Source organism: Littorina saxatilis, linkage group LG12 (genome assembly GCF_037325665.1).
Source record: "Littorina saxatilis isolate snail1 linkage group LG12, US_GU_Lsax_2.0, whole genome shotgun sequence".
Classification (NCBI taxonomy): Eukaryota; Metazoa; Mollusca; class Gastropoda; order Littorinimorpha; family Littorinidae; genus Littorina; species Littorina saxatilis.
In genome coordinates, this window is record NC_090256.1 from 69,492,526 (window position 1) to 69,515,130 (window position 22,605).

General features: G+C 44.8%; 1 protein-coding gene across 1 annotated transcript in view; it reads left to right on the forward strand.

Moving 5' to 3' along the window:
* Positions 1–15,687: 15,687 nt before the first annotated feature.
* Positions 15,688–22,605, forward strand: part of LOC138982665 (glycoprotein-N-acetylgalactosamine 3-beta-galactosyltransferase 1-like) — a 45,557-nt gene continuing 38,639 nt past the window's right edge. The window contains exon 1 of the mRNA XM_070355990.1: positions 15,688–16,381. The gene's annotated coding sequence lies outside the window, so the exon portion shown is untranslated. The remainder of the gene's footprint in view (positions 16,382–22,605) is intronic.

A 22,605-nucleotide genomic window follows, 5' to 3' on the forward strand; every position in this document is an offset into this window, starting at 1 on the left:
TATGCCAATGCACGAAACTTCCGCTTTCCGCTACCATAAGTAACTTCCAACATCCAATATTTTTGTTCTGAGGAACTTCCCGATGCGATGTTCGGATAATCGGCCACTTCGGATAATCGGCCATAATTCAGTCAGTCCCAAAAGTGGCCGATTAACCGGAGTCGACTGTATCTATATATACATACATACATACACACATACACACATACATACATACTTACACAAAAACACCCATAGACATGCACATTCACTTTTAATCAGAATCACACAGACAGACACACAGACGAACAGACACACACATACACACACACACACACACACACACACACACACACACACACACACACCTGTTGCTTCTGTGGCTGCAATATATGGCTTCCAAGCCAAGCGTGTGTCTTGGATTACTCCAAAAAAAAGGTGTCATTTCAACCTGCGGAACCGCTTCGTTCTTCACTTTCAGTGAGAACTTGTGTAACTGTTTTTATATGGTGCCGATCGATCGAATTACCTGATGTTTTTGTTACATCTCTTTGTTTGTGTGGCTAATGATCTGCAATGTTTTCATATGGTGCTGATCGATCGAATTACCCGATTTTTTTTGTTACATCTCGGTTTTGTGTGACTGATGATCTTACATTATTATATGGCGCTGAAGTACTGTATAATTTAGTAATATCTCGATGTCTTTTAGACTATGATCTGCACTGGGTTTTGTAGCACGGAATTACCTGATCTGTAGGTACATCTCATTGAATGTGTAATGTCTGTTTAACGATGGCTTTAATACACAAAGTCACCTGGTGTTCTTCTTTGATCGCGATGTGTTTGCAGAATTCATTTCGGTGCTACAATTTCCGTCTGTTCTGTTTCATCTTCATGCTTGTGTGTTTATTGATGGTATTATTATAATGCTGAATTAATTTCCCGACGATTTTTGACATTTAAAGTGTGACTGATGACTTGAAATGACTTTTATGGCGCTGAGTTGTTTGATGTTCTTAATTGGTTCTCATAACTAATGATCTGACTTAGGTTTCTTTTTGGCGCTAAATACCTGATGTTATATTCAAATGTTTCTTTGTTCTGTTATGCAATTGTATTTGTTACATTTCATTGATTAGACAATTTCTGTGTTGCTATGACAGTTTTTTTGGAAAATCTGTTGTTTGTGTCATTATTGCATTGCAGGGGATTTTGTCATGCTGTATACCTGACCTTAATTGCACCACAACAAGGATAACAGATATTGTGTGTGTGTTGGTGAATGTATGTGTGTGTGTGTGTGTGTGTGTGTGTGTGTGTGTGTGTGTGTGTGTGTGTGTGTGAGAGAGAGAGAGAGAGAGAGAGAGAGAGAGAGAGAGAGAGATTCACATACATACATACATACACACATACATACCTGCATACATGGATATATACACACTTACATACACATAATTTGCTATATAATCGCGGATATACAGGTTAAGGAAGAAACGCACACATTTTCAGTCAGGCAGATTAAAATATAACGCATAACTGCAAACTTGTGCTGTAGTTAGTGTTTTCTTGTTTGGAAGTAACATTATTATCATTCAATGTGTGGAAATATGCTAAAATGTGATGTTACAAATGTTTATAAAGATTGACATTGCGGAACATTAATACATTTTATAGTTTTTATTTTAAATTTATTATTTTTGAAAATATTGATTTTCAAGCTTAAGTTGTAAAGTTTTGATTATACAGCATCAAAAGTATGACAGCTAGATTGTACACAAAGAGATCTTCAATTTGATATATCGTATGACATCTTTACCTGTAAAACCACTGAAGATTTGCTTGTTCGCGTTTCTTAAATTTCGTGTGATGACGTCAATATAGCCTAAAATTGCAATCGGCTATAAAACCCTTTTTATTGCATTTATTGGTTCAACTGTGATACATTTGTGGTTGCTGCAATCTGTTTTATAAAATAAAACCGAAAAGGTCATTTCTTTTTGCTTTTTTTAATTTGTCGCCCTGTACATAACTTCCCAATTGTGAAAAAATCGCATATTTGCCTGACTTTACAGTCCAATACCTCCAAATGTATAATTCTAACAGGCTTCAAACTTTGCACAGCAATTCTATAAGTACTTTTACATTTCAAACCTGAACTATAAGAACATTGCTTAATTTTGAAGCTGTTTACAGCACTCTAAAAATGGCCTTCTGTGGTCTGTTCACGCTTACTGTCAGTGGGCCTCCCTAACATCGGAACTCACGAACTTTTGACGAAGGCAAATCTGGATGTCTCTAGTGACTGCAATCCGACGGTCAGTTTTCAACAATATTTCATTTTATAAACAGATCACACGCAACCAAATGCACACATCTCATCAATTTAAACAACATAAAGCGGTTTCATACACTATTTTCCCCAGAAAACTGAACTTCATACAGTAATTAACGTTGGAACACGGGTGCAAAAGTTCGTCTGCTAGTCCCATTTGGCGAAAGAACATTATCATAAGCGATACTAAAACATAAACAGAACACGTATGTGTGTGTGTCTCTCTCTCTGTCTGTTTGTGGCTGTCTTTCGGTCTGTCTGTCTGTCTCACTCTCTCATTCTCTCTCATATTCTCTCTCTCTCTCTCTCTCTCTCTCTCTCTCTCTCTCTCTTTCTCCCTCTCCTTCTCTCTCTCTCTTTCTCTCTCTCTCTCTCTCTCTCTCTCTCTCTCTCTCTTTCTCCCTCTCTCTCTCAGCCTTTTTTCCCTTTTCAACATAAGGAGAGAGGAAGAGAGTGCGCTGTTGTGTTGGCACCTGTTTGGGTCTGTGTGCGTAAGTGTGTGTGTGTGTGTGTGTGTGTGTGTGTGTGTTTTGTGTGTGTGTTTGTGTGTGTGGATGTGTGCGTGTGTGTGTAAGTGTGTGAGTGTGTGTGGTTGTGTGCGTGTATGTGTGCGTGTATGTGTGTGTGTGTGCGTGAGAGAGATAGCGAGAGAGAGAAAGAGGTAATGATAGAAAGAGAGAAGATACAGAGACAGAGACAGAGACAGAGAGAGAGAGAGAGAGAGAGAGAGAGAGAGAGAGAGAGAGAGAGAGAGAGAGAGAGAGAGAGAGAGAGAGAGAGAGAGAGAGAGAGAGAGAGAGAGAGAGAGACGGACGATTGGTCTTTCGCTGGGGGTATGCAGTGCCTTGGCAATGCACATCTACTTAATTTTATTTTATTTATTTACGAGGATTTATATCGCGCACGTATCTCACCACACAAGGCGACTCAAGGCGCATGTTACCTATTAATGCCGTGTGAGATGGAATTTTTTACACAATATATCACGCATTCATATCGGCCAGTAGATCGACTGCCTTTAGGCGCTGCATCCACCTTTCACGGCCTATTATTCCAGGTCACACGGGTATTTTGTTGTTGACAATACCAAAGAACGTACCTTTTTTTTTTCTTTTTTTCTTTTTTTTTTTTCTTTTTTTTTGACCTCAGTTGCATGCAGGCTGCTTCAACCCTTCCTTGTTTTCTTCTCTCTTTTTTCTTTTTTTTTTAAATTAAATTTTTTTTTTCCCTTGTAAATAGGCGGTGAGCATCCTTCTTCATTGGTCTTTTTTCTTCTTTTTTTAACATAGAGGTAAATTACACTCACGAGACATGGACATTTTCTCTTTACAATGGAAATATTCCTTATATTTACAAATCAAATGTTCTACTTAATATTTGAAACTCGAAAATTACGAACACTGATCCCTGACAAGTTGTCTTTCTAAAAATACTAATACACCAAAGAACGTACCTATTCCGTAGCATGACAGTCACTACGAGGGGTTAAGGGGATACAGTCACTGTGAGGGATTAAGGGGATACAGTCACTGTGAGGGGTTAAGGGGATACAGTCACTGTGAGGGGTTAAGGGGATACAGTCACTGTGAGGGGTTAAGGGAATACCGTCACTGCGAGGGGTTAAGGGGATACCGTCACTGCGAGGGGTTAAGGGGATACTGTCACTGTGAGGGGTTAAGGGGATACAGTCACTGCGAGGGGTTAAGGGGATACAGTCACTGCGAGGGGTTAAGGGGATACTGTCACTGTGAGGGGTTAAGGGGATACAGTCACTGTGAGGGGTTAAGGGGATACAGTCACTGTGAGGGGTTAAGGGGATACTGTCACTGCGAGGGGTTAAGGGGATACAGTCACTGTGAGGGGTTAAGGAGATACAGTCACTGTGAGGGGTTAAGGGAATACCGTCACTTTGAGGGGTTAAAGAGATACAGTCACTGTGAGGGGTTAAGGGGATACAGTCACTATGAGGGGTTAAAGGTCCAGACCATGCTGTTTTAGCGTCAAAAACGCTTCGAATCGTGTTCCTGCGCGACCGAACACTTCCCGATGTTTGCAGTTAGTTAGAAAACCACTTTCTTACCGTCTTCAACAATGTTTGGTTTACTTCGGAATCTTGTAAGGCCGTAATCCGACGAATTTTGTGACCGAAGCGACGGATTTCTTCTCCAAAACGACCCGCCATTGTGCCGCGTGATCTTCGCGAGACTGGCTTATGAATAAATTATCCGTGACGTCACACAGTGTGAAGATGCCGTTTACCAACATGGCAACAAGCGTGACTGCAGACGAAATTGAACCGTACATGTTCGAACTACCAGTTTCTCTCCTCGAATCAAGCATGAAAGATGAGGAGCGGAGGCCACTTCCAGCAGTAGTGAAAAGACAGTGACGATGAAAATTGCGACTCTGTTTGTCTCAGCGATCAAAGGTAAACACGCCCGCTCTCTGTGCTGAACTTATCGTCTGCTTTCGAGTCTGTGCTATTTTTTCACTCTCGCCTTGTCAACGCACTCGCGAATAAGTGGGATATTGTTTAAGTGTTCATGCATTGCATTCACGAGTAAAAGAACAACAGCTCATCGCAGTTTTAACTGTTCTTGATTATTTCAGAGACTGGTGTCAGAGTGGCCACTGTACCTGTTGTATTGTGTGGGAGGGGCAGATTTGAGAGAGAGAGGAAGCTAGCCTGAGGTACATTGTAGAATGAAAACTTGCAGGGGAGCAAGAATGCATCACCAGCCACGAAGGTGTACATACAACTTTTTTTGAGGTGCCTATATTTGTTTGATTTTTAAATGTATGTATTTGTTGTTGTTTTTAAAGGCTATCAAGAAAACTGTTGTCATTTAAATGTGACACTCAGTCAAATATAGTTTCACACACACACAAGATTAACTCACTTGCATGCCCACAGAAGAAGTTTGCTCTTCACATTGTTCTGTTGTTGTTGTTTTTATAATGTAATCATTGTAACATCAACACTCAGTAATAACCAATATTACAACACAATCACTTTTTCATCAGAACTCACTCACATACTACATGTATTAAACCCTGGTTTATGGACACTTGCATTTGTACTTTGCATGGGAAAGCAGCCTGAATTTCAGGTGAACTTTAATAAAAGAAGATTTATATGTATGTTGCTCTAGATGCATGTTTTAATAAATAATAATGACATTCAGGAAAGTAAAAGGACTGTTGAAGTTTGCTGTTGTAAAATGTCTGATGATTAGGGTTTTGTTGCACATTTAGTGAATTGACTGTACCAATTGCTGTTATTATTTACACCCAATCAGTGCATCCACATGATATTATGTAGCTTAAATTAAAGAAAATGTTTTGATGTGTTCAGAACATACTGACAAGTTGCACACTCACTGACTTTCCGAAAGAACAGGAAAGTTCTTCCTGCCTGTCTGGTCGCTGCCATCAGAGACCTCTTTCTGTCACAGAGCTACACAGGCTTCAAATACAGATATGTAAGATAAATAAAAGGTACATTACAACTCTCAACTGCGGGGTGTGTGTGTGTGGGGGGGGGGGGGGGATGTGCATAACCATTGCATACTTAAGGTCGGCTTAAACTGCAAACAGAAATGTGGAGCTTGCGTAACAATTCTTGCTTTGTCAGATTTGGAGATAGGCAGCCTCAGTCTATATAGTTGGTCGCCAGTTGGGGCGTCCTGCTTGGTGACAACTTGAGCTTTGTCAACTGGTCTAGCTGTAGCAGTCAAAGTCTGGGCACTGTTGCATTGTAGTCTTGCTGTGTATGCAGAGCTTTGTTGTAGCTGCCATAGGCCAGTGTTGCCATAGGCCAGTGTTAGGATCACCACCCCCTCAAACAGCTCGTTCAGTTAACCTGATGCCTGTTTTAGACAGAAAAAAAAGTTACCACAATCAGCAGAACTTTCACTGGAGAATGGGCATAATTCTTTCATACTTTTCTTTTTCCTAGCTTTTTTTGGTTTTTATAATCTCTTCATTACACTAAATAACATCCATCTTAAGACCTATTTTGAGCCTTAATTTAAGTTGACTAGTAATGATATTAATCATAATGTATTTATTTTTATAATGTACAAACTAGAGTATGTATGTGGATATGTGTGTGATGGTGCTGGTATGGATATGTGTGGTTTGGGTTATGTGTGTACTGATGTGTACATTTTATGTGTTTTGTATGTTTTGCGAGTGCGATTTTATGTGATGTTATTCTGTACACCAGCCAAAACAAAATGTCTGGTATATTAGATAATAAACGCACCTTTAAATTTATTAGCGACTACACCCCGTCACCCTCCAGTCCCCCTCCCCCCCATTACACCCTACACTTTTAACATTGTATAAAAAATCATGTCCCAATATAGGTCCCTAGTTACCTGGGAGGACGTTAAGCTCCATAATCAACATCAACAACGTATTGAATTGAATTGAAAAGCTGGGGTTAGGAGGTCTAACTTCTTGAATTAAAGTGTTTTTTTCTCAGGTGCATGTAGTTTTTTATTTGCTTGAAATCATGGTGTATTCTGGTTGTAAGAGAAGAGTCAATTTCCTTGTAAGCCTGCAAAATTAAGATTTGTCATTTTTTAAGTACACAAGTTTTTGTAAGAGTCCAAAATAGTCCAGGATAAGGAGGAAAAACATAGGGTGGGTCAGGAAATCTGAAACATTGCATAGTTTTGTTTTGCCTATGTAGACACAAAAAGTACTTAGAGCACCCCCCCCCCCCCCCCCAAGAGAGCATAGCTTAGTTTTAATTATTTTAATGCCACTGTTAGCAAGAGGAGTACTACAGACAGCAATCAAACAGTGGATTTTTTCTGTAGACATTGTTATTTCTGTTTAGGTGTTTCAGTAGTTTTCTATGCGGATAAATCATGCTGCATGATCACTAGAAACAATCCAGCTCTGTAGCATGCAAGTTTTTTAAAGGTTTTTTTCCCATGTTACTCTGAGAGAAAAAAAACCCCACAGAGATAAAGTTGAACTGGCAGTTTGACTGAAGCAGTGGTAATAACACAGAGTTGTGCTCTTCCTACAATCAATGTTTTGATGTGGATGATGATGTCCGAACATGTACTTGGTTGTATTATTTTGCTAGACTATTTGTTTCTGTTAGATATATCTGCTCACATGATTGTTGTTCATAATTTGACATTACATTTACTGCTGATCAAAATGTATTGTTGGAATAGGTCTGCTTAATATTCTTACTGCAGTTTTGTAATAAAATCAAATAACACAGATGTTTTAAGTATCAAAGTGCTTTTCACACACACACACACACACACACACACACACACACTCACACACTATGAGTATGACTGCAAACATGAATTTGTACTTGTATTAATTATAAGTACTGTATTACAGAACCTGATCTGAAAAAAAGGACAACAGCAAATTATTCATGCAAGCTTGCTGTATTAACGATTTCTTTATCCATTTAATACAACACTAAATTAAAAGATAACAACTATAACAACGTGTGTGTGTTTGTGTGAATGTCTATGTGTATATGGACGGACACTGATTAAACCTGAGACTCATCGATTACCCAGGTGAGTGTAAAAGAGGGAGAGAGAGAGGGAACTTTAAGGTGGGTGCATGGGGACGGACATGTAGTGACAGATATATGTTTTAATCTGTAATCTTAACACATGTGCTTAAAATTAGGAACAGATGCCATTCCACTACAAATACTGTCAGTCTGACAAAAACGCCCAGTGACACTGAACCCCTATCCCTCACAGAACACATTCAGTATACATGTACTCACTTCCTTTCGTCTGCGTTTAGTGAAAGCAGATCGTTCTGATGACATTGGTATCCGGTTTCTGACCTCCTGTGAGTGGTCAACAATTGTCGGAACTGGAACTGCGTCAGGCAACAGCTGTTTTGTGTGTGCCAGGTTTTCTTGCCGGCTTAACTGCGTTCACATTGGAAGAAAGTGTCGCGAAACACAGCACATCGTGTTGGCCGTTTCCAGTTAATCAGTCTTGCTGCAGAAGTTGTAAGCCCATCGGAAAAAGGTGACAACTGATGCCTGAACCTTTTTTCTACACTTCATAGCTATCAGCAGCCGTGCGCATTCCTTCGGCGTGTTGTTGATGCTCGATGTAGGCAAACGCCCACTTGAGCCTAAGCTGTACACGAAATGACGTCACAGCCGGTTCTCGTCTACTGGCGGCCATTTCGAAGTCTCGTTTAGCAGACGAATTTGGCGGAACGTTTTTAATTAAATCACAATGATAAAGCTACGAATCGGTGAATTTCTTTACATTTTTGGAATCTTTAGGTGCATTTCTCTAACCTTCAGTCATCGGTTAGTGGTTCTAATAACCTTTAAAACAGCGTGGTCTGGTCCTTTAAGGAGATACAGTCACTGTGAGGGGTTAAGGGGATACAGTCACTGTGAGGGGTTAAGGGGATACTGTCACTGCGAGGGGTTAAGGGGATACCGTCACTGTGAGGGGTTAAGGAGATACAGTCACTGTGAGGGGTTAAGGGGATACAGTCACTGCGAGGGGTTAAGGGGATACCGTCACTGTGAGGGGTTAAGGGGATACAGTCACTGTGAGGGGTTAAGGGGATACTGTCACTGTGAGGGGTTAAGGGGATACAGTCACTGTGAGGGGTTAAGGAGATACAGTCTCTGTGAGGGGTTAAGGGGATACAGTCACTGTGAGGGGTTAAGGGGATACAGTCACTGCAAGGGGTTAAGGGGATACAGTCACTGCGAGGTGTTAAGGGGATACAGTCACTGCAAGGTGTTAAGGGGATACAGTCACTGTGAGGGGTTAAGGGGATACAGTCACTACGAGGGGTTAAGGGGATACAGTCACTGCGAGGTGTTAAGGGGATACAGTCACTGTGAGGGGTTAAGGGGATACAGTCACTGTGAGGGGTTAAGGGGATACAGTCACTGTGAGGGGTTAAGGGGATACTGTCACTGTGAGGGGTTAAGGGGATACAGTCACTGTGAGGGGTTAAGGAGATACAGTCTCTGTGAGGGGTTAAGGGGATACAGTCACTGTGAGGGGTTAAGGAGATACAGTCACTGTGAGGGGTTAAGGGGATACAGTCACTGTGAGGGGTTAAGGGGATACAGTCACTGCGAGGGGTTAAGGAGATACAGTCACTGCGAGGGGTTAAGGAGATACAGTCACTGTGAGGGGTTAAGGAGATACAGTCTAACCCCCCTTTTAAGACCTCCAACAATCTGAGAAAATAAGGTCTGAAAAAGGAGGTACATTAACAGAGGTTATGAACAAAAAATCGGAAAATTCAAGGTCTTAAAAGGGGGAAAGTGTTCAACTGGAGGGTCGTATGATGGGGTGTTCAACTGGAGGGTCGTATGACGGGGTTTTCAACTGGAGGGTCGTATGACGGGGTGTTCAACTGGAGGGTCGTATGACGGGGTTTTCAACTGGAGGGTCGTATGACGGGGTGTTCAACTGGAGGGTCGTATGACGGGGTTTTCAACTGGAGGGTCGTATGACCGGGTGTTCAACTGGAGGGTCGTATGGCGGGGGTTTCAACTGGAGGTTCGTATGACGGGGTTTTCACTGAAGGGTCGTATGACGGGGTGTTCAACTGGAGGGTCGTATGACGGGGTGTTCAACTGCAGGGTCGTATGACGGGGTTTTCACTGGGGGTCGTATGACGGGGTTTTTAACTGGAGGGTCGTATGGCGGGGGTTTCAACTGGAGGTTCGTATGACGGGGTTTTCACTGAAGGGTCGTATGACGGGGTGTTCAACTGGAGGGTCGTATGACGGGGTGTTCAACTGGAGGGTCGTATGACGGAATTTTCACTGGAGGGTCGTATGACGGGGTGTTCAACTGGAGGGTCGTATGACGGGGTTTTCACTGGAGGGTCGTATGACGGGGTGTTTAACTGGAGGGTCGTATGACGGGGTTTTCTCTGGAGGGTCGTATGACGGGGTGTTCAACTGGAGGGTCGTATGACGGGGTTTTCACTGGAGGGTCGTATGGCGGGGGTTTCAACTGGAGGTTCGTATGACGGGGTTTTCACTGAAGGGTCGTATGACGGGGTTTTCACTGTACTTCATGTGCAAGCTGAAACCACGTAGGGTACGCAGTGACAGAAACGCGCCACACTCACGCACACTGACACAAGCCATTTGTTTAACGTCTTTACACTGTTGTAAACTACGAGCCGGAGATGATATCTGTACACACACAACAATCAGATTGACGGGGTCGAATAAGTTGAAATGACAACAAGTGTCAGTTTGAACCAATGCAACAGTGCTGTCGGCTCCCGGTTGGGTGTCACCTCCTGCACCTCGGTCCTGCTGACCCTAAGTATATACCTGCGCAGTTTCAGCGGCACAGACGACGCACGGCCTATCATTCATGCCGCGATAGGGATTATGACGAGTACTTGGCCTGTTTTCCTTTCATGCAACGTGTAGCTGGCTGGGATAAACTGCAATGCGTCGTCGGTCCTGTTGAAGTTACATAATTATGTGAGCGGAGCCCCTTAGCAAGCGAAGCAGGATAGGAGAAGTAACTCTGTATAGTTTCTGGGTTTAGCGCTTTCAGGCAGTTACTTTCCTTGGATATTTAGCCGTTATCGTCTACACACTGTGTGTATAAATAAAGTAATCATCGGCGGCAGTTTTTCGTCCGTGTTGAGTGAGTGATGAGTGAGTGATGAGTGAGTGGTGAGTGATCAGGAAACTGTTGTGATTAGTTCACTGATGAAAATAACGTCTTGAATTCTTTAAAAATCCATCTACATATTGCAAAGATAATAATTCTTTATAAAATAAATAGCTGTGGGTATTTTATACAATAAATAGCTGTGGGTATTTTATACAATAAATAGCTGTGGGTATTTTATACAATAAATAGCTGTGGGTCACAATGGGTATTTTGCGCTTACAATTTTTCTTAGATGAGCTGATCTTGGGCGATGATTTTGTGTCTATGTTGAGACAGTCCGACCCCCCCCCCCCCCCACCAGCAACAAATTATTGTCAGTTAACAGCACACACATACACACACACACTGACACGCACGCACACACACACACACATTCACACACACACTGACGCACACACACGCACACACACACACACACACACACTGACACACACTGGCACACAAACACACGCCGCACACACACGCACACACACACACACTGGCACGCACACACACGCACACACACACACACACTGACACGCACGCACACACACACGCCGTACACACACGCACACACACACACACACACACACACACACACACTGGCACGCACACACACGCACACACACACACACACTGACACGCACGCACACACACACGCCGTACACACACGCACACACACACACACACACACACACTGACACGCACGCACACACACACACACACACACACACACACACACACACACACACACACACACACACACACACACGTGATGCAAACAATGAGTAGAGCAAGTAATGACTGCCTGATATTACTTTGAAGGTATAATCACAGAGGTCACAGCTGGCCGCACAAAAGCGTGACGTAGGCCTACTTTGTCATCAGTTTCAGTGTTGTATTGAAAAGTGTTTCCCCATGTGCTGAAAAGAACAAGAGTAGTTATAGCGGTACGCGTGTACCGTAATCTGCTTTCGGGGGCAGCTAAATTGAAGACGCTTGTTTTGGAACCTCGATCTCTTCTAAACCCTCGTGCAATCTATTACGTCAAAGCAAAGAAACGTCACTCTGAAAGTGTGGCGCGACGTTTTAGTTCTAAAGATTCATCGAGGGTAATTAGCGAGCGCAATTTTTGTTTCTATAATGACGTTTGTCTCGGTGACTTTGGCATCATAAGCAGTGGAAAAACAGGTCCCTGCCAGACTTGCTTGACATGACCTCATTTACATGATATACAGTGACACGTGTGATTTGAACGATTATTATCTCACGGGTGTCTCTGTCACGTATGTAGGATAATAACTAGTTTTACTTGTGTGCTGTGTATTTTATCATTGAGTCATGAATGTGCTTTGAAAAACTGTGTGAATTGTATTGGTTTCCTTCAAAGTTTATTATCATTTGATTTTGAATTGTGTACAGAATAATTTGTTTATGTATACTTTTGTTGGGCGCTTTGAACTGTACCAGGATTTGCGCCATGTAAATATTCCCATTATTATTATAATCCTAATTACGTCAGTTGAGCCTACGCCAGACGTGGCAGGCTCTCCGACATACAGCAAAGAGAGTCACGGTATCTCGGTAGGATTTTGTCACCCTAGCATACCCACTTCATGTCCCCAACAGGCACTAGTAGGCCCTACCTGTCGGACGTTTAACCTCAAGTTGGCATAGCACAGTGCTGTTGGTTAGGCAACACAGCGAGGTCAGTCCCAGTCGGCAGTGCTTTCCCCCCCCCCCCCCCCCACTCGCCACACTCGCCGCACTGACCCAACACCCACCGGCTCAGTTATGGTCAGTATCGAAGCCAGCCTGACATCGCATGTGTTTCATAAAGCGCTTGTGTCAGTTCTTGACTGTTCGTGGAACTACGTTGTATCTAGCTTTCCTGAGGGTTAGCATGATACGCCCAACTTTCAGTCAAACGGTATCTTTGGTCAGTCTGAATCAGTCGGTCAGTCAGTTAGTGCTGTCAGTTACCGCGACCACACTCGCCACCGGTCCCCGCCGAGATAACAACTGAACTGGTAAGGGTAAGTAGGCCTATGTTGCTTTGACCTCGCCACTAGCCGAACAAACAACTGAACTGGTAAGGGTAAGTGTGTTGCTTTGACCTCGCCACAAGCCGAACAAACTTGACAACATTCGACGACTGGGACAGAGACCTAAGAATGAACAAATCTGAGGACAGGGAATAACCCCACCCCCTCTCCCCACCAAACGGCCGGAAAGGCAGGGGAATCTCTGTGCCCCCTCCGACACAACTAGGCGGACAGTAGGCCTATACTAAGCCCGACGACATTTACCAACACTGACAACTATTTCAGCTCTGTGGAAAGCGAGTGTTTTGAGTTACTTGCAGTCTGCGCACTCGGTGTGTGTGATGTTGTGTGTTGCTGGCTGAACCAAGCAGCCCCGCCGGGTTCCATGGTGGTCATAAAACGCTAAACTGACTCCATAAAACGCCCCGAAGAGGCCGGGAATAGGGGTTCTTTTTTTCCTTCGCTCTGAAAAAGAGGTTCTTTTTCATTTTCACGCAAAGTTTCGTCAGTTTTCAATATGTGATCCTTGTGGATATTTTCACGTGTGGAGTGACAGGGCTGTGATTTCTCTCGTGTGCACATGATCGGTGGGGGTGATATCAGCAAATATATTATACTCCGAACTTAGCATAGCTCTCAGAGGAATATACTCCACCCCTACGTCAGCTTAGTGCTCAGTGGAATATATTCCACCCCTACGTCAGCATAGTGGTCAGTGGAATATATTCCACCCCTATGTCAGCATAGCGCTCTGTGGAATATATTCCACCCCTACGTCAGCATAGCGCTCAGTGGAATATATTCCACCCCTACGTCAGCATAGCGCTCAGTGCCGGGAATATATTCCACCCCTACGTTAGCATAGTGCTCAGTGGAATATATTCCACCCCTACGTCACCATAGCGCTCAGTGGAATATATTCCACCCCTGCGTTAGCATAGAGCTCAGTTGAATATACTCAACCCCTATGTCAGTATAGCGCTCAGTGGAATATATTCCACCCCTGCGTTAGCATAGTGCTCCGGTGGAATATTGTCTACTCCTACGTTAGCATATATAGTGCTTCCACCCCTACGTCGGCATAGTGCTCCGTGGAATGAATATCCTCGCTACAATTCTTAGTTTTGTGTGGCCTTACTTTTGCTGACGGAAATATTGACTGCTTTGTGCAAAGATGTGTCTGGTCAGTGTGAATCGAAATTTATAGCGGGCTCAGTTTATCAAATGTTACATTGATTTCTTGGATCAACTGAATGAATGCTACGCTCTGTTCAGGCAGCTTTTAAATCGATTTTCGATGAAGACGGCCGTCGAAGCGCGAATAGCTGTGTGTGTGAGTCAATGTGTGTGTGTGTGTGTGTGTGTTCGTGTATGTGTGTGTGTGTGTGTGTGTGTGTGTGTGTGTGTGTGTGTGTGTGTGTGTGTGTGTGTGTGTGTGTGTGTGTGTGTGTGTGTGTGTGTGTGACGTTGTTAAACAGTGTCGCACTTTGCATAATAGTTCGTCGTTCGTGTACGCGCGCATTCATAGATAATGGTTGCGAGCTCAGCTGTTTCACTTCAGTGAATTGGAGTTGGATTCAGGTGTTGATTTTTAAACAGACAAATACTTGCACCGGAAATCGCTGATATGAATTGAGTGGGGAGCGCGCGATTCGTGTCACGGTGCAAAACTGATTTACATTCGGGGTTTCTGACTTTTCTGACAGACTTCAGTGGATATGTTTCGATCGACAGTTTTTAGATAAGAGTATATCATGACAGATAGTTGTTCGTGTCCCGGGACCGAGAGTTTGAAGTTGAGCCCGAGTGTGAGGTGGGTTTGTTGGTGTGCGTGGAATGCCCAACACAGCCTGCCATCTGATGATCAGATGCCCAACCTACAGCGCCATCAGCAGACCATCCTCTTCCGCCTACGGACTGGACACTGTCGACTGCGTGCCCACATGCACCGCCTTGGTCTGTCGCACACACCGAACTGCCCGTGCGAAACAGGCCCACAGACCCCGGAGCACATCCTGCAGACCTGCCCGCTCCACCAGGAAGCCAGAACAGATCACTGGCCCCAAGGTGCCACACTGCAGGAGCAACTCTGGGGCACCAAAGACTCCCTGATCCTGACCACCAGCTTTATTCAAGCTACAAAACTTGAAGTCTGACCTGAGGCCAACAATCCTGGAACGCCGAAGAAGAAGAAGAAGGTGTGCGTGTTTTTATTGAGGGTGTCAGAAAGCGGCACTGCGGAACACCGTCGCGACAAGCGCTTTGACAGGAGGTGGCTGTGTTTACAGTGTGACTTAAATTACTATTATTTTAGTTTTTTCAATGCAATAAGAGGACTGTGGTCTGCTGACTTCACTTGAAGTTTAGACGTGCGTGAATAGCGGACACTCTCATTATTCCCAACCTAGTCTCGCAAGCTCTCGCGAATTTCAAAGCAGAGCAAGGCATGTGGGACGATGATTTTGCGAGAGCTGCGAAGACTGTATGATCTAAGTTCTAGCGACCACCGATGGATATCTCGCGAGAGCTGCTCAGATTATGAAAAGGTCTATAACGGGCCGTGACGGAACGGACATTTGACCCTCACACACAATGTGTGGCATGGAGGAAAGTATTGTGTCAACAGGGCAGCTCCCTTCCGGCTGCGATCCCAGTCATTTAGTTGAAAGGTTAGGACAAATCCGCGACGTCGAGCGGTTTGCGATTATCAGTCTCGAAAGTCTTTTTTGGGCAGTGCCATTCGGAGATTCTGAACTGATAGCGACCGAACTTTCTCCGTGTCAGATAAGGATAAGGATATGGTTAAGATGTTATATAGTCCTCTGACGGTACCTTTTCGGTTGCTTTCTCTCTGGGGAAAGCGAGATGCCATACAGTCCTGAATTACCTATCTTTTCTTTGTCCTGCAGGGTGTATTCGTGTTTCCAAGAGCCTTTCGTTGTGAACTTGGGTTCTTTATCGCGCGCATGCACACAGTTGACTCTGGGAAATAACGCTCGCCGAACGTGGGGATCGAACCCACGCCGATAGCGACAACTGATTTTGAAGCCAGCGCCGCTACCGACTGAGCTACTTCCTCCGCCCGTAGTGCCAGTCCCAGTGATTGTTTGAACAGAGACTCTGTCCGCGTTCATGGCACAGAGATATAGACGTCTACTTCTCTGAGGTTCATGGTGTTGCGCTTGAGGAGTAGGTGTACTTTGTTGAGATTGATGCCTCGTGATGACCTTGCCAGGTTGATGCCAACTTGAGACTCGCTTTGTTTGATGATACGGAGGTAGCGGGACACGAGGACAGCTGGCATCCCCTGACACGTGCTGACATAGATGGACTGATACCCGAACAAGGTAAGACTCTGTTGTCATGTGTGTGTGTGTATGTGTGTGTGTGTGTGTGTGTGTGTGTGTGTGTGTGTGTGTGTGTGTGTGTGCGCGCGCGCACTGTGGCTGGTTACATATGTGTCCAGATGGGATGTGACCTTATCGATCCCATGTTTAAACCTGGCCCAACCTGCGAGACGAATGGACGATTTTCGAAAATAACTCAGTCGCTTTTGTGTGGGTTGTGAAAGTGTGAGTGCCCTTGCTTTGCCTCTGATGAATAACTTCACTCGTGCTCTTGTCAACGTGTTTCCGACACACTATACTCGCTAGTGATTGGCCCCTCCAATGTTTGTCTGACTAAACAACAAGGGCATTCACTCTTTCACAACCCACACAAAGCCGACACTTATTTTTGGAATCGGTCTATTGTTTACAAGAGGACGACGTTGCCTTTAGTCGGAGAAAATAAAGTGATGACGTAGAGAAGCCTCTGAGACTAGACCGTACGACGCCGGGTACATCTGGCTAGAGATGTTAACACGTATCTTTGATCCGGGTGGATTCCTCGAATGGCCTCGAGCAAAATGCTGTTTGGGGACAAACGGGAGGGTGTTTACCTGGGGTTATTGATTTGCACCTGCTTGAAATAGGCTGTGTTTAGTCACTGACTCGAGAGTGTGTCGTTGGTTACGTAGAGGTTACATGCCGAGTCTCAGTGATTATTAAAAATAATGGTCGAAGTTAGCGGATCATGAAAAATGCGAGCTTCAGCGAGCTTTTTCATGACCGCGAACTGAGACGAGGTGTGTAACCTCTTTATTCCTCCTTTCTTCAGTTATTCAAAGAAAACAGGAGTTTTTGTGCGAAAGTTTGATCGAATCCGAATCACTCAACCAGTCAACCTGCGCAGGCGATCGATTAATGCGCGGTTGTATAGTTCCGTGCAAATCATTCCATTCTGTTAACACTTCTTGTCAGTTTCCCTGTTTTGGACTAAAATCAAGTACACAGATATGCTGTTATTCTGCTGTGGCGGTAAAGGCAGATATTGTGTGTTCTGTTTATGTTTTAGTATCGCTTAGGATAATGTTCTTTTGTCAAATGGGACTAGCAGACGAACTTTTGCACCCGTGTTCCAACGTTAATTACTGTATGAAGTTCAGTTTTCTGGGGAAAATAGTGTATGAAACCGCTTTATGTTGTTTAAATTGATGAGATGTGTGCATTTGGTTGCGTGTGATCTGTTTATAAAATGAAATATTGTTGAAAACTGACCGTCGGATTGCAGTCAGTGTTGTCGAAGAAACGCGAATTTGCGATTCCTAAACGAGAGGGCCAGCGGTGCAGTAGTTCAGCAGGCGAAGGTCAATGGTATTAGATATAATGTCAACAGCAATAAAACCTGACACTACCTGAAAGCAGTAACTTTACCAGCTGACAGTTAGCAAGATCTAGATGTTGCACTTTTCAGCACGTGTACGGGAACGTGTACGGGTAACGTCACCAAATCTAGTATGTACGTCACGCGGCGTTTGCCAAGACTTTGCAGTCTTGCTGGGAGCAAAACAACGTATGATTTAGAACATTGGAGATAAAAAATGAGTCACGGGTGACGCAATATCTACACGTACAGGTCTTTGCTACACGTTCGACCATCTAGAACTCTGTATTAACTTGACCAGATACACGTACAGGTCTTTGCTACACGTTCGACCATCTAGAACTCGGTATTATTAACTTGACCAGATACACGTACAGGTCTTTGCTACACGTTCGACCATCTAGAACTCTGTATTATTAACTTGACCAGATACACGTACATGTCTTTGCTACACGTTCGACCATCTAGAACTCTGTATTATTAACTTGACCAGATACACGTACAGGTCTTTGCTACACGTTCGACCATCTAGAACTCTGTATTAACTTGACCAGATACACGTACAGGTCTTTCAGTGCTACACGTTCGACACTAGAACTCTGTTTTACCTTTACCAGCTACGCGAGCGTGTCCTGTTCGATGATACCAGTAATCAAAATCGATTGTTATAATGTTTGTGTGTGTACAGCCGAGATTGTTATAATGTTTGTGTGTGTACAGCCGAGATTGCTCAGTGAGGCAATACCATCAATCAGATGTGTTTGGAAGTGCCTAAGCTCGTTTCAGATTAGGTGTTTCCCCAATTAATGAACAGTCACACATTCCGTTATGCTACAGCACCAGAAAGTAAATGTTGCCCTTTTTGTAAAGATATAGAAGACGAAAATCATTTCTTGTTTGATTGTCCAACAAATTCAATCGTTGAAATCCAGAAATGACGATTTAATTGTGAACACTGCAAAATATTTCTTTATTTCCTTCAAGTTGAGATATTCTCTTCCAGAAAACCACAATTCTTGATTTGTATGATTTTGTATGCATTTACATATGTTTGTTTGACTGTTTCCCAGTATGTCTGTTTGATTAAATATAAAGTAACTAGAATGAATACCCGCTTCGCCATTGTTGGCGACGATCCGTTACCCAAGGATATCAAAGCGCAGCCGGCTCCTCAGTGAATACTTCTCAACAGACTGTCAGCGGGTAACGCATAGTGAAATCGCACAATTCATTGTGGACAGTTCAATCCAACGCAGACCCCTGACTGACTTTATTACACAATCACGTTTCCTGCTGTTTGTGATTGAAAAAGAACGTGTTGTACTGCAGTCGGTGTCACGTCTGCATTCCGATACGAGTTTACGCGCACTCAGTTGTCTGTTTCTTTAGTGCTGAGACAGTTTAAAATTAAGACGCGAAGAAACGCGGACAGTGATTTGAACCTTATAAATAATGCAGTATTCGTCAGTCCAGTTGGCAGTGTGTGTGTGTGTATTATCAATGATACTGATTTATTCTGTAGGGATTTTGGGGAAAAAGTATGTTACCCAAGTTGCATACATTATCTTATTATTAACTCCTCCCCTAACCCCCCAACACAGCCCTTCCCCCAATCAATGTGCCTTGCTGTGCTACTCAGCCCTTCCCCCAATGAATGTGCCTTGCTGTGCTACACAGCCCTTCCCCCAATGAATGTGCCTTGCTGTGCTACACAGCCCTTCCCCCAATGAATGTGCCTTGCTGTGCTACACAGCCCTTCCCCCAATGAATGTGCCTTGCTGTGCTACACAGCCCTTCCCCCAATGAATGTGCCTTGCTGTGCTACACAGCCCTTCCCCCAATGAATGTGCCTTGCTGGGCGACACAGCCCTTCCCCCAATGAATGTGCCTTGCTCTGCTACACAGCCCTTCCCCCATTGAATGTGCCTTGCTGTGCTACACAGCCCTTCCCCCAATGAATGTGCCTTGCTGTGCTACACAGTCCTTCCCCCAATGAATGTGCCTTGCTCTGCTACACAGCCCTTCCCCCAATAAATGTGCCTTGCTGTGCTACACAGTCCTTCCCCCAATGAATGTGCCTTGCTGTGCGACACAGCCCTTCCCCCAATGCCTTGCTGGGCGACACAGCCCTTCCCCCAATGCCTTGCTGGGCGACACAGCGCCCTTCCCCCAATGAATGTGCCTTGCTGGGCGACACAGCCCTTCCCCCAATGAATGTGCCTTGCTGGGCGACACAGCCCTTCCCCCAATGAATGTGCCTTGCTCTGCTACACAGCCCTTCCCCCAATGAATGTGCCTTGCTGTGCGACACAGCCCTTCCCCCAATGCCTTGCTGGGCGACACAGCGCCCTTCCCCCAATGAATGTGCCTTGCTGGGCGACACAGCCCTTCCCCCAATGAATGTGCCTTGCTCTGCTACACAGTCCTTCCCCCAATGAATGTGCCTTGCTGTGCGACACAGCCCTTCCCCCAATGCCTTGCTGGGCGACACAGCCCTTCCCCCAATGAATGTGCCTTGCTGTGCGACACAGCCCTTCCCCCAATGAATGTGCCTTGCTGTGCGACACAGCCCTTCCCCCAATGAATGTGCCTTGCTGTGCGACACAGCCCTTCCCCCAATGAATGTGCCTTGCTCTGCTACACAGCCCTTCCCCCAATGAATGTGCCTAAATGAATGTGCCTTGCTGGGCGACACAGCCCTTCCCCCAATGAATGTGCCTTGCTGTGCGACACAGCCCTTCCCCCAATGAATGTGCCTTGCTCTGCTACACAGCCCTTCCCCCAATGAATGTGCCTTGCTCTGCTACACAGCCCTTCCCCCAATGAATGTGCCTTGCTGTGCGACACAGCCCTTCCCCCAATGAATGTGCCTTGCTGTGCTACACAGACCCTTCCCCCAATGAATGTGCCTTGCTCTGCTACATAGCCCTTCCCCCAATGAATGTGCCTTGCTCTGCTACACAGCCCTTCCCCCAATGAATGTGCCTTGCTGTGCGACACAGCCCTTCCCCCAATGAATGTGCCTTGCTGTGCTACACAGCCCTTCCCCCAATGAATGTGCCTTGCTCTGCTACACAGCCCTTCCCCCAATCAATGTGCCTTGCTGTGCTACACAGCCCTTCCCCCAATGAATGTGCCTTGCTGGGCGACACAGCCCTTCCCCCAATGAATGTGCCTTGCTGGGCGACACAGCCCTTCCCCCAATAAATGTGCCTTGCTGTGCGACACAGCCCTTCCCCCAATGAATGTGCCTTGCTCTGCTACACAGCCCTTCCCCCAATGAATGTGCCTTGCTGTGCGACACAGCCCTTCCCCCAATGAATGTGCCTTGCTGGGCGACACAGCCCTTCCCCCAATGAATGTGCCTTGCTGGGCGACACAGCCCTTCCCCCAATGAATGTGCCTTGCTCTGCTACACAGCCCTTCCCCCAATGAATGTGCCTTGCTCTGCTACACAGCCCTTCCCCCAATGAATGTGCCTTGCTGGGCGACACAGCCCTTCCCCCAATGAATGTGCCTTGCTCTGCTACACAGCCCTTCCCCCAATGAATGTGCCTTGCTGGGCGACACAGCTTCTAAACAAAGATGCACTTCCGTCTAAGCAGAACGAGTGAGAAAAAACAAAATCAAAAGAGAAAAGTTTCCTCTGCTTACTTTCTTTCTCTCTCTTATTATTTGAGTCAATTGTTACAGGAGAGTACGTCATACACACAGACACTTTGGCTACACTGGTAGCTTGCGGGAAACTCATAAAATAGATCTATCACTACCACTCTGCAAGTAAAGAGGTCAATCAATCAATCAATCAATAGGAGGCTTATATCGCGCATATTCCGTGGGTACAGTTCTAGGCGCTCTGCAATGATGCCGTGTGAGATGAAATTTTATACGGCCAGGTCAGGATGTAGCTTTTAGTAATGTCTTCAAAGTTTTTCGTAAGCGGCTATGAACATTGAAGAAAAGAAAAAAGTGAGTCACGGGTGACGCAATATCTACACGTACACGTACAGGTCTTTGCTACACGTTGGACCATCTAGAACTCTGTATTGACTTCACCTGCTACAACTGTGTCAGTGTCACTCCGGAAGAGATAATATAATCCGGAGATAACAGGAGTGAGGACTGTAATAAATGTAGGAATCAAGCTCGCTTGTTATTGTGTCACCATTGCTCTTTTCTATTGTCTATGTCCGTCTTTGTGAATGTGAATGGGTGTGATGTGAATGTGAATGGGTGTGATGTGAATGTGAATGGGTGTGATTAAATTTGCAGGCGGTGGATGCACCCCTCTACTCGATTTGTATTCAGTTGCGATTTAGGTCTTCCCCTGTTGTAAATGCGTGTGTACACCTTGAAAGACATGGACTGATCGCGTTTAGAGAACACATTTACATACCCATGTCTTTGTGATGAAAGTGATCGTCGACAACAAAATGTCAATGTTCATTTTGGATTAAAATGATCTCCTCAGGGTAGAGATTCTGAATAGTGATTGTGGGTGAAAATGATAAAGAAGTTCCCAAGCGTTTAAAACAGTATCGCATAATTATCATGTGTTTATTAATTTACACACACACGCACGCACGTACGCACGCACGCACGCACGTACGCACGCACGCACGTACGCACGCACGCACGCACGCACGCACACATAGACGCACACACACACACACTCACAAACACACACACACACACTCACAAACACACACACACACACACACACATACACACACTCACAAACACACACACACACACACACACACACCACACACACACACACACACACACACACACATACACACACACACACACACACACACACACACACACACACACACTGATACACACATTCTCAAGTCGGTCTGGA